Source organism: Tupaia chinensis, unplaced genomic scaffold (genome assembly GCF_000334495.1).
Source record: "Tupaia chinensis unplaced genomic scaffold, TupChi_1.0 Scaffold143247_2, whole genome shotgun sequence".
NCBI lineage: Eukaryota > Metazoa > Chordata > Mammalia > Scandentia > Tupaiidae > Tupaia > Tupaia belangeri.
Genome location: NW_006203092.1, coordinates 2716531 through 2727806, shown reverse-complemented (window position 1 = coordinate 2727806; position 11276 = coordinate 2716531). Strand labels below are relative to the sequence as shown.

General features: G+C 37.1%; 1 non-coding gene across 1 annotated transcript; it reads right to left on the bottom strand.

Moving 5' to 3' along the window:
• Positions 1-3237: 3237 nt before the first annotated feature.
• On the bottom strand, positions 3238-3344 carry LOC114005189 (U6 spliceosomal RNA). Its single transcript, XR_003547070.1, has one exon. It is a non-coding gene; the product is annotated as a U6 spliceosomal RNA (small nuclear RNA).
• Between the last annotated feature and the right edge of the window lie 7932 nt (positions 3345-11276).

Genomic DNA, 11276 nt, shown 5'->3' with positions numbered 1-11276 from the left:
CATTTTCCTTTCTATATTAATGCAGTGCAATTAATATGACACATATTTTGTAGTAGATCTATTGGTTGCCCATGTGGAGCTGATTTGATTCCCATTGATTTCATCTTCATCTTCCTAACATAACCTTGATTAGTTTAAGCCAATCTGTGCATGGTGTTTACCTAATAATTACTATTGGTCTAAGATTGAGCATAGCATTAAGTAGGCCCAGTGAAACTGAATAGATGGATTTATATTGCACACTTAGAAAGGAAAACTTGTGGAGACCAGCAGGTGGCATGGTCTTAAGGAACTAGACACGCCCACATGGCCGACCACAATTTGAGTCCCAGACCTGATGGCTTTCTCTCTTTCTCCCTTTCCCTCTCTCTTTCTCTTTCTCTCTCTCTTTCTCTGTGTGTGTGTGTGTGTGTGTGTGTGTGAATGTGTCTGGTAAAGTTAAAATAAATAAATGAATAAATAAATAATTACAAAAAAATAAAACTCACAAAAAGTATAAAATTTTAGATCCTACTATAGATCTGCTGTGATGGTTAGTTTGTTTTTATATTAGAAAGCAAGAAAAACAGAAAGAGAGTGATCTTTGTTGGAGTCTCAGAATGTCACAATTTCCCCTTCCAAGCCTCTCAATTAACGATGATCACAGGTGTGCACCACTGTGCTCGGACTATTCAGGTCAGACTCTCATGTAGCCTCAGCCCCACTCATTGGTGCCATTCCACTTGTGCCACCATTGCTGGGCTTGTGACCACTAGTTTTATGTGTCAACTAAACTAGGCCATGATATTCAGGTATTTATTTGTTCAATCACCTGTCTGGATGTTGAAGTCAAGGTATTTCGAAAGGGGTAACTATCAGTTAAATAACCAATCAAGGTACCTACAATGTACCTTCTGTAATTATAAATCACTATATTAAAAGGAGGTTTTTGCCTGTTGATATGAATAAGTCAAATATAGAAAGATTCGTTTAGAAAATTTAGTCATTTTTAGGTGTCTCTAAATTAACTTCTCCATAATGTGGGTGGGAATAATCCAATGAGTTGATGGTCTTAAGTGAAAACACTGAAGTCCTCTAAGGAATATATTCAGCCTCCAGAATGCCTGTGAGCTCACGCTGCAGCATCCATTCTTTCCTGGATCTCCAGTCTGCCAGCCTGCTGTGCACACTTCAGATTTGCCAGCTCCCACAATCACAGGTGTCAATTCCTTAAAATGCGTTTTTCTATAGATGTATGCATACATTGTGCATTATGCACACACTTATTCAAATCATATTGACTCAGTTTCTCTGGAGAAACTTGACTGATAATATCTTCATTAAATTGGAAACTCTGGAGGTAGAGCCCAGCAATCTGTGTTTCAAAGACCCAAACCCTTCAGGTTATTCTAGTACACCTGAAGGTTCAGCCCTACTGTACCATCTCATTTTTAGTGCATCTTATTGACAATTTAATGGGAGAAGTTTGAAATTATACTATCATAGATCTGCATTATATCAATTTACTTAAGATGAAACCATGTTCCCCAGATCCCTGCATAGGTCTGGGTTATTGTAGGCCTCAGAGGCAATTTTCATACCATTTGGAAGGTAGAGGTGGAACAGAAGAATTCTGCTTCCCAAGCTCAGCAGTTTGGAGCAGGACAAGAGACATCTAATTCACTCATGCTACAACTTATCCTCTGGATCAGCTGCTTGAAGTGGGCAGCAATTAGGCTCAGAGAAATTATACTTCTGGATCCTCCTATTTGTGCAACATCTGGGCCACTAAAGAAAGTTGCCAGCTTTTCCTGTGTGCTACTCCGTTATTGAAAATGGAGGCAAAGAGGAGCTGAGAAACTACAGCAGTCTCTCGCCTGTGTTGTGGCTTCCTCCTCACTCTCCTAGGCTCTACTTCGTCCATTTGTCCCATTTCACGTCCTTCTTCCTTTTGCATATGCAGACAGTTTCATGAAAACTGTTCAAACTGCTCCCATAATGTGTAAAGTCAAATCCTTTAATAAATCCCCTATTATCTCTCTCTCTCTCTCAAAAGTTCTGCTTCTTTGATCATATCTGACAGGTACAGAAACAGAACCAGTTACCACTACAGAGACTGTTTTATTAGCAATAAAATCAGAAAGATGAGAATGTTGAATCTTTTTGCTTTTTATAAATTCACTCCCTACATTATCCCAGCTAAGGTAGTATATGTTCTGCCCTTGAATATTTATAATATCACATATTTTGTCTTCCTTAAAGTCATTGAAAATGGATGTAAACCAAATCTAAAATTGCTCTCCTGCCCATTTCTTTTTATGTTCAGATTTCTTTTTCTTTTATCTTACTACTTTTCTTTTCCTATGCTTTAGGCCATTGTACCTTGTCCTAATATCTTCAAAGACTGAGAAGAATTCTTTTCCTTTATGATGTTGTTTGTTACCTTGAAGGTTCAGAAATTCCCTTACCTGACGTCCTCTGAACACTGTCTTTCTTCTAATGGCCATCAATTATTTTACAAAGTTTCATCTACTTTTGTCATCTGATACTGATTTATTTTTATTGCCTTTATTCTCATTTAGTCGATACTTCTATTTTTTAAAGTATATTTATTTAATTATTTAATTAGCAATAGAGACAGAGAGGGAGACACAGATGAGACCTCCAACAGGGACCCAGCACCCCGACCTACCAACAGCCTTCAGCAAGCCCTGAGTCATGGGCAAGTCTGTGGCTAGCATTCTCAGGGAGGACTCCAGAGCATGAACTCAGAAACCTCCCATTTGAGATTGTCTCATAGCGAGTCACAATGTACTGTCGCACCACTATCTGCCCCCACCCCCATATTCTTCTATTGTTGCTGAAACCTTCTTCTTGAGACCACAGAAAAGACTGTAAATACAAAAGGATTTAAACATTATGGTTTTGGAATTGGTTTACATCCATTTTCTGTAACCAATTTACATTACCTTGTTTTTTAACTATCAGTGGAACTTTTGCATTTTGCCTAAAATGGAGACACTTTCAATTTCTAATGCATTATCTGATTTACAATCCAAGATTGTCACTTCCTTTCAAAATTCCTACAATACACCTTCTTTAGTTATAAATCACTATTGTAAAAGAAGATTTCACCTGTTTGATATGAATATGTCCAATGTAGACAAATTTATGTAGAATATTTAGTCACTTTTAAAACTGTTTTTCTTTTTATTTCTATTTCTTTTATACATTCAATCATGCTACCCAGCTTACAAAAAGAAAATGGAACGCTTCACGAATTTGCGTGTCATCCTTGTGCAGGAGCCATGCTAATCTTCACTGTATCATTACAGTTTTAGTATATGTGCTGCCGAAGCGAGCACAGAATATTTAGTCATTTTTAGGTGTCTCTAAATTAACTTCCCAGAATTACTTTTCCTTTGTTTTCATAGCTCTACTTCTTTCTATGTTGTGTAGTCAGTTAATGGTGCTATTGTTAGATAATCTCTTTTATCACATCCTGTTCTAAAGTGCTACTCTGAAATATTATTAATGTATAAATTATAGTATATTATAGCATAATATAGCATTTGATTATAGTATATTCATATTTTGTGACTTAATAATATACTATATTATGCTTTAGTACACCATAATTAAAAATTAAAATAAATTGTTTTTTATGCCAAATGATTAATACAATTCATTCTAGTCATTCAAGAAGGCATTAAACTACTTAAATGTGAGCCATCAGTTTTTATTGCTTAGTATAACCAAATTGGATCACCTGTTTGATAATAACACAATCATGACTTTCATTTTAAATATTATGGAAGGATAGAAAAAAGCCAGGTATAAAAAAAAAGTTATCCTAATTTATAAACAATACTAGAAATTTCAGATATGTTAGTAACTTACATGAAAATTAATCAGAGAGATGACCAAATAACTTAGTAAATAGTAAATTCAGTATGGACTTACAGACATCAATTAGAGTTTTGAATTTTTAATAAAAAAAAGTTGATTTTTAAAAATTAATGTAAATTGCCTTATAAATAATTTGTTTAAGTCTAGGAACCCATAAAAAACTTCATCCACCCATTACCACACTTAACATTTTAATAGTAGAAATGTACTCCTTATTGTGTTTACATGCGTGTGCACACACACGTAGCACTGCTAGGAAATGGTTGAAGTTATCATTATCATTCTTTTTGCTCTGCCACTTAATTTATTTAGAGCCCAACTTTATATCTTGCAGAACCCAGATTTGTAAGTTCACATGAATAAATTATGGATCCTGATTAGTTTACTTTTATCCCTAAAAAGTTCACTCATCTCATTTCATGAAGGACGTTTTCTTACATTGTACATAGTCATTAGAAATGGATATATGTTTCCAAAAAAAAAAGCAATCTTTAAATCCCCAGTCAAAAGAGGAAGAAGGAAAGAAATGTTGCACCAGGGTCTGGGAATGTCATTATGCAGTGCTCACTAATCCCAAGGACATGTGCTTTTCAATGAATACAAATCACTAGGGATAAGAAAAGGCTTATGTAGACTAATTGCTTAAACAAACAACAGTTCTGTATTGTTGCAACAGAATTTTTTTAATTACAGTGCTAGGAAAATTCACACCAAATATTTTCCTATTTTTATTTTACCTGGAATGTATTTAATTTATTTTAAAATAGGTAAACTGAACCCTCTGAAATATCTACATTGCTACTATATGTCTGGAACCGTGCTGTGGATTAAAAACATTCAGACAAAATAATTGTATTACATAACAATATTTGAAACAAAGCTTTCCCTATTGTCTTAGAATTCACCTAAATGTTAAATCTCAGGATGATGAGTGACAGATATCTTCAACTTGTAAGAGAGTCACTAAATATGCACCCAAAGTCTTACTAAGGGGTGGCGGATCTGCTCCATCAACTCAACTACATCCTCATTCTAAATAAGACAAGGCTAGAGATTCATTGAGGAGATTTTCTTTGGGAGGGTTAGTAACATTGAAGGCTGTCTGGCATTTCCCTTTACCTCCCCAGGTGAGTCAGAGATAGAGCACAGAGTTCTCAAAAGAAGGCAGATTGGAATCTTATGCCCCTGCAATGTCTTTGTAGAGGAATTTGTCAGCCTGTTCTTTGCTGCCACAGGAATACAGTGGAAGAATGTTTCTGTAAAAGCTTTAAATATGTCTTCTGAAATTTGTGGAGCATTGAGACTGATGCTAATGTTTTCCTCTCTCCTAAAGGAGACAGAAAGCAAAAGGCAGACTGCTTCAGCCTGCACTGGCAGAATGAAGAGAGAGGAAGAGTGGGAGCAAGTGTGAAGAGACAGGTAACAGTTTTCTCTTAAATCAAACTAGCCAGACTCTGGTGCTATTGAAAATACTCCACTAAAAAAGTCTAGCTGGTGGACGAGTCCACTGCATACTTGTGTCTTCAAAGGAAAGTAGCTGAGAGAGAAATGAAGAAATTTAGTCTGAAAATGTGACAATCTGATGAGAAAATGAGATGTGATAGCAGAGGACGAGGTGAGAGAGTCGTCGAAGAGCCCAACAAATGGCATACAGCAGTCAGCACTTCGTTTCTGTTACAAGGAGAAGGGAAGGTCTAATTAGCATGACTCCGGTCAGACATGTCTACCTCTAATCATTTCTCCCCTCTATCCTGAGCACAACAAGGAACAAATTAGAATCTACACAGGAATGTTTTATGAGGGGTCAGCACCAAAGCACAGTGGTTAAGCACATGCATTTGGAGCTAGATTCCACATCAATTACTACAGGTCAAATCCCTGACCTGCTGCCTTGAAAAACATGCCACATACCTGCGTGCATTCCCTAAATCATAACAGGACGGAGAAATAAAGAAGAGATTGTTCCATGATTATAGCCCATTGGTGGGTGCTTTCTCCCTTTCTTTCCCTCTCTGTCTTTCTGTCTCTATGTGCTGAGTGCACATGTCCTCTGACAAATTCAAAGAAAGAAAAAGAAAGAAAGAAGGGAAGAAGGAAGGAAGGAAGGAGTGGCAGATAAAAAAGAACACTGATGTAAACAACAACAAATGAGACCCACCTCTCCTTTTCCATCACTGGCTGTCACAGGCCTGATCTGTGGGAGGGAGGAAGGAGGAGATATGAATTGGATCTGAGATAGAAGTTTGATTATGTTGGCCATGGAGTTCTGGACCTAGACTGAGATGTAAAAGTTATCAGACAAGCTGTGAGTGTATCTGCAGTTCCTCCAATTAGAAGGAAGAAGGATCACTGAACCTGAAAAAAAGGTGAACAAGGAGATTTTCTGATTTGGTCCTATCGAATTCAGTCCATTTAATGTAACGATTTTTCTTATTTATAACAATAATTCAGCTGTGCTCTTTCAAAGAAAACATCTATCAGAGCTATCTAGAATATACAAAAACAATGTTGAGCATACTTAAATGATGGGTACATAAAAACACATATCCACACACATATTCATATATACGCACTCACAACATTCTCATAAACAATATAAAATTGGGTTAGTTCCAAACTCTCTAAAAATGAAAATATTGATTATATATGTATATATTTGTATCCCATTAAATTATTTTTAGATTTTCAAATTTTTTTAAATTATTATCATTATTTTGACTTGCTATAGGGCATGTGCATGCACCAGAGAAAGATGAGAGAGAGAAAGGGAAAATGAGAAAGCAAGCTGCCAGCTCTAGGACTCAGACTGTGGTCAGTCATGTGGGAGTCAAGTGCCTTAACCACCACACCGCCTGCTGGTCCCTAGCATCATATTTTAATACAACTAGGAAAATAATGTTTCAGTCATGGACGTTAGCTCCACTTCACAAACATTCGTGCCTGCTGTCCATGTATCTTGTAGACATTAACATTCTCATTTCCTGTGACTACTGTGGCTCATGATGAGTTCAAACACTCTAACATACAAAACAAACAAGTAGATTGAGCTGGAAGAAGGGGAAGAAAGAAGTTTGAGGAGCTTTGTCTTAGATTTTCTTGATTAAGGGGCCAATAGTTGGCGTAATAGCTATGTCGCTGGTCTCCCATGAAGTCGACCGCAGTTTGAGTCCCAGACCTGGTGGCTTAAACTCATGCTGGGTGTGTGTGTGTGCGCGCCCAGGATCCAAAGAGGAGAATGAAGGAGAAAGTGATTGCAGTGTGGTCATCCCCAAGAGGGTGATTTTTCACTTTCTATCTCTCTGTCTCTCTCTGTCTTTCTGGTGAGTGCACACGCCCTATAGCAAAAAACCTCTCCCCCCCCCCCAAAAAAAGATATGTTTTTTCTTGATTAAAAAGAAGAGTAAAATGTTGTAAGTTACAAGGTTTGGTAGAGAAAATGTAAAAGTTACAGAATACAACACTGTTGGTTTATGAAATAATGTGTTCATTCATTCATGCTTTCCTTTGAAAACACATTGAGGTACTGGTGACGAGCTGGTTGGGGAGGATGGATCTCACATGGCCAACTGTGTGGTTTGAGTCCCAGATTGACAGTTTGAAGGACATGCTGGGCATGAGTGCACACATGCTCAAAATCTTGAAAGGACAGTGGATAAGAGGGGACTGTGGCATGCCCAGCCCCTGCAAAGGTGCTTTTTCACTCTCTGTCTGTCTCTCTGGTGAACATATACACTACGTAAAGTTTTTGAAAAATGAATCTTAATGTGTATGAGTATGATATTTTACAGCTATAGGAAAAATACTACACAAATTTTAAGAGTTGTATAATTTTGAGAAAAAAATATAATGTAGATAAGTAAACAGCCACCACAACACAGATATACACACACTTTGAAAGGATTTTTTCCTCAAGGTGCATGTTAGTTTAATGATGCAGAGAAACAGAGGGAAATAAGTGACTGGCCTGTGGAGAAGGTAATCTTTAATCTGAATCTTGAAAGATTATTAGAAGTCACCTGGACCAAAAGGGGTTATGGAGGTGGTGCTGCTTTAAGGTCATTGAAGAACATATTTAAAAACAGATACTCCAGAAGGAATGGAAAATGCCAAGAGTTCACTCAATTTAGCTGAAACGTGGGGTATGTTCAAAGCAGGAACAGCAAATGTAAATGTAGGAAAAGATTAAGTAACATGCTTTTTCAAACTCTTAGGGTGTACTTTGAGACAGGGGGGGAAAAGAGAAAAAGTTCCTGCAGTTCATAAAGCCCTACACTTCAACCAGAGAGTTCTCCTTTCATGTTTTACATATATGCTATATTCCATGTTAGGTTTTGTTTGAGAGTTCAGCAACTTATAAAATAAATTAAAATCCATGGATCTTGAAAAATAATAGGAAGCATATGAATGGACAAAAAGCAGTAATAATACAATAATTCCAAAAATGATGATAAAGAATGAGAAGTCATAAGCAATTCATCATTCATGAAACTCTTCTTCCTTGGTGTTTTCTGTTTCCTGTTCTCCTCTTATTCCAAATTGCCTCTCAATATTCTCTTTCTGTGACAACTATTCTCTAATCCATACCTTAAATATTGGTTCTCTCTTTTACTAAACATTTTGACTACTGAGAAAGCAACAAATCAACCTGAATATTCATGCTTATAAGGAATGCCTACTCTAGTGATGAGGACAAATACTGGAACAAGACAGCGTACAATGTGATATGCCAAGAGCTTTCCTGGTTGCATAGACACCTTTGAGACCCACTGAACCAAACAACTAACCTAAAAGAAAGGGTGTGGTGTCTGGATTAAGTGAGATGTGTATTCATATTTTTAATCCTGCAATTTCTTATCTATGTGACCTTGATTTTTAAAATTTAATACCTCTATCTACACTTTAATTTGCTTTCATCTACAATAAAGAGGAATAGAAGCATCTGTCTTATTGCATTCCAAAGAAGATGATTGTGACTAAGGATATGAAGTGCTCAGAAGTGTCTATCACAGATAGGTTCTGGGTAGGTAATAGTGATGGTGATATAATGAAAACCAGTCCCAGAACACAGGTATCCACTCATGGGTTCTCTGCTCTCTAGGCCAGAAAGCAAGGTCAATTACCATGATCTAGTAACCAAAACACATAGCTTAGGATATTTTCTAAAGCTTAATTCTTTGTCATAGATAATAAGAATGACTCATAGAAAAGATAAAGGCTTAGACATGTTATGGTCAATGAATGGAAGTTCTCCAGTTGAGTGAGGTAAGAAATAAATTCCAGAGCAGGGAACAAACTCTGTCTCAGAGTTCACATTTCTGAATACCTCAGGATACCTTTAACAAGTTCGCTTTAAGAAATGGCACTGGGACCAGCAGTTAGCATAATGGCTATGTCGCTGGACTCCCATGTAGTCGACCGCAGTTTAAGTCCCAGACCCGGTGGCTTAAAATTCATGCTGGGTGCGTGTGTGTGTGTGCCTAAGATCCAAAGAGGAGAATGGAGGAGAAGGGATTGCAGCATGGCCTTCCCTCCTGTAGGGTGATTTCTCGCTTTCTGTCTCTCTGTCTCTCTCTGTCTGCTGGCAAGCGCACGCGCCCTATAGCAAAAACCTCTCCAAAAAAAAAAAGAAAAGGCACTTACCACTACTAGGGCTTAAACTCTTGTTTCAGCTCATTGTGTTGCTAAGAACATAAATTCCAGAATCTGGCAAATCTATAAGAAATAGAGGTATTTATAGCTATAATTTTGGAAGTCCAAGGTCAAGGAGTCAAATCTGGTCAGGGTCTTCTTGTTGGTAGGGTCCCAAAGAAGCAGAGAACATCACATGGTGAGACAAAGCAAGAGTGTGTGTATATGTCTATATCTCACTCCTTGTAAACCTACCAATATCAAATAATGGGGGCTCCATCCTAATGCCAATCACTTCCTGAAGACCCTGCTTTTCAACACCATGGTCAGATTAATTTTCCAACTTCTCAAAACATTACAATGGTTCACCAGATTTCAGTACACAAAGTTTTGAAAGACACATTCAAACCATAGCAATTCTCAACTAGATAGTGCCTCCTAAAATGAAAAAATGAGACTCCAGCAGGTGGTATAATGGTAACCTTGCTGCTCCCACATAGTCAACGGTGATTTGAGCCCCAGACCCAGTGGCTTAAAACTTGTGCCAGGTGCATGTGCATGCATGCTTACAATGCAGAGAGGAAAATGGAGGAGAAGGAATTTTGGTGTTGCTATCCCGCCTGGAGGTTGGGGGGGTGATTTCTTGCTTTCTGTCTCTCTGTCTCTCCAGTAAGTGCACACTCCCTATAGAAAAAATAAATTCTCTCAAACAAAAAATGACAAAATGAAATTAAATATTTATTTTGAATTTCCTTTCTATGGGCCTCTCTATAATGACGTCCTATAACCACAGACTCAAAAACATTAAAAGTAGTCTGTCCTCACATTGTTACTCTTCTACTCATATCCTCTTGGCGAATATGTAAATTTCAGAGCTAATGTAGACATCTGTCCCTTTACACCTCTGCCTTCTCTGTTTAAATCTTCACCAAGGTCCATTGATTTTTTCCATCAAATTTGTCTTCTAAATCTGGCTCCATCTCTCTATGTTTATTTATTATTCCAAGCCTAAAATTATGAAATAGTATCTCAGCTACTCTTCTAAGTCCAGAATTACCTTTATCTAGCCATTGACCAATTATGTTTATTCATTAGCTTTACAAAGATTAATTGAGCAACTACAAGGTACCGGGAATTTTTCCATGTGCTACAGGATCAATAGTGAATAGCTCTGAACTTCCAAAGCATTTTTATACTCACAGCATAATCTTTGCAAAACTAATCATGTCAGCTCTGCTAAATACCTCAATCAACTCTGTAATGCATACAGACCATGACTAAGGCGTTATAGAAAGTCCTTCATATTAAGGAGCCATGCGTTTTAAAGAAATTCTCCAAATTGCTCCATTTCTAGTCAATGAAATGGTTTCCAATCTCCAAGCATGCCATGTTCTTTCTGGCCTTTGTACATGATAATTTAGAATTTTACTCTTCCACTCATTGCTGTCTGAGGAGTGGTCCAAGTTTTAATAACCAGTTTAATATCTTCTCCTTGAAAATTAAATAGGTTAATTTACAAGTTTCTGTTGTGTCTTTTTCCGGCTCTAAGTTTCATCGCTAGTCATCAAAACCTCAGAATTTTATTTTCTGACTTATCTTAAGCCTTTCTGACTACCAATAATAAAAAAAAACCTCTACATCCACCTAGAGAACTTAATCCTTTTGATCTTACTCATATTTTTCTCTACTCAGTTAATATTCAAATACTACAGACCTTGAACAGAATTAAAACATGTAAAGACCAAATTGATCCATGTTTG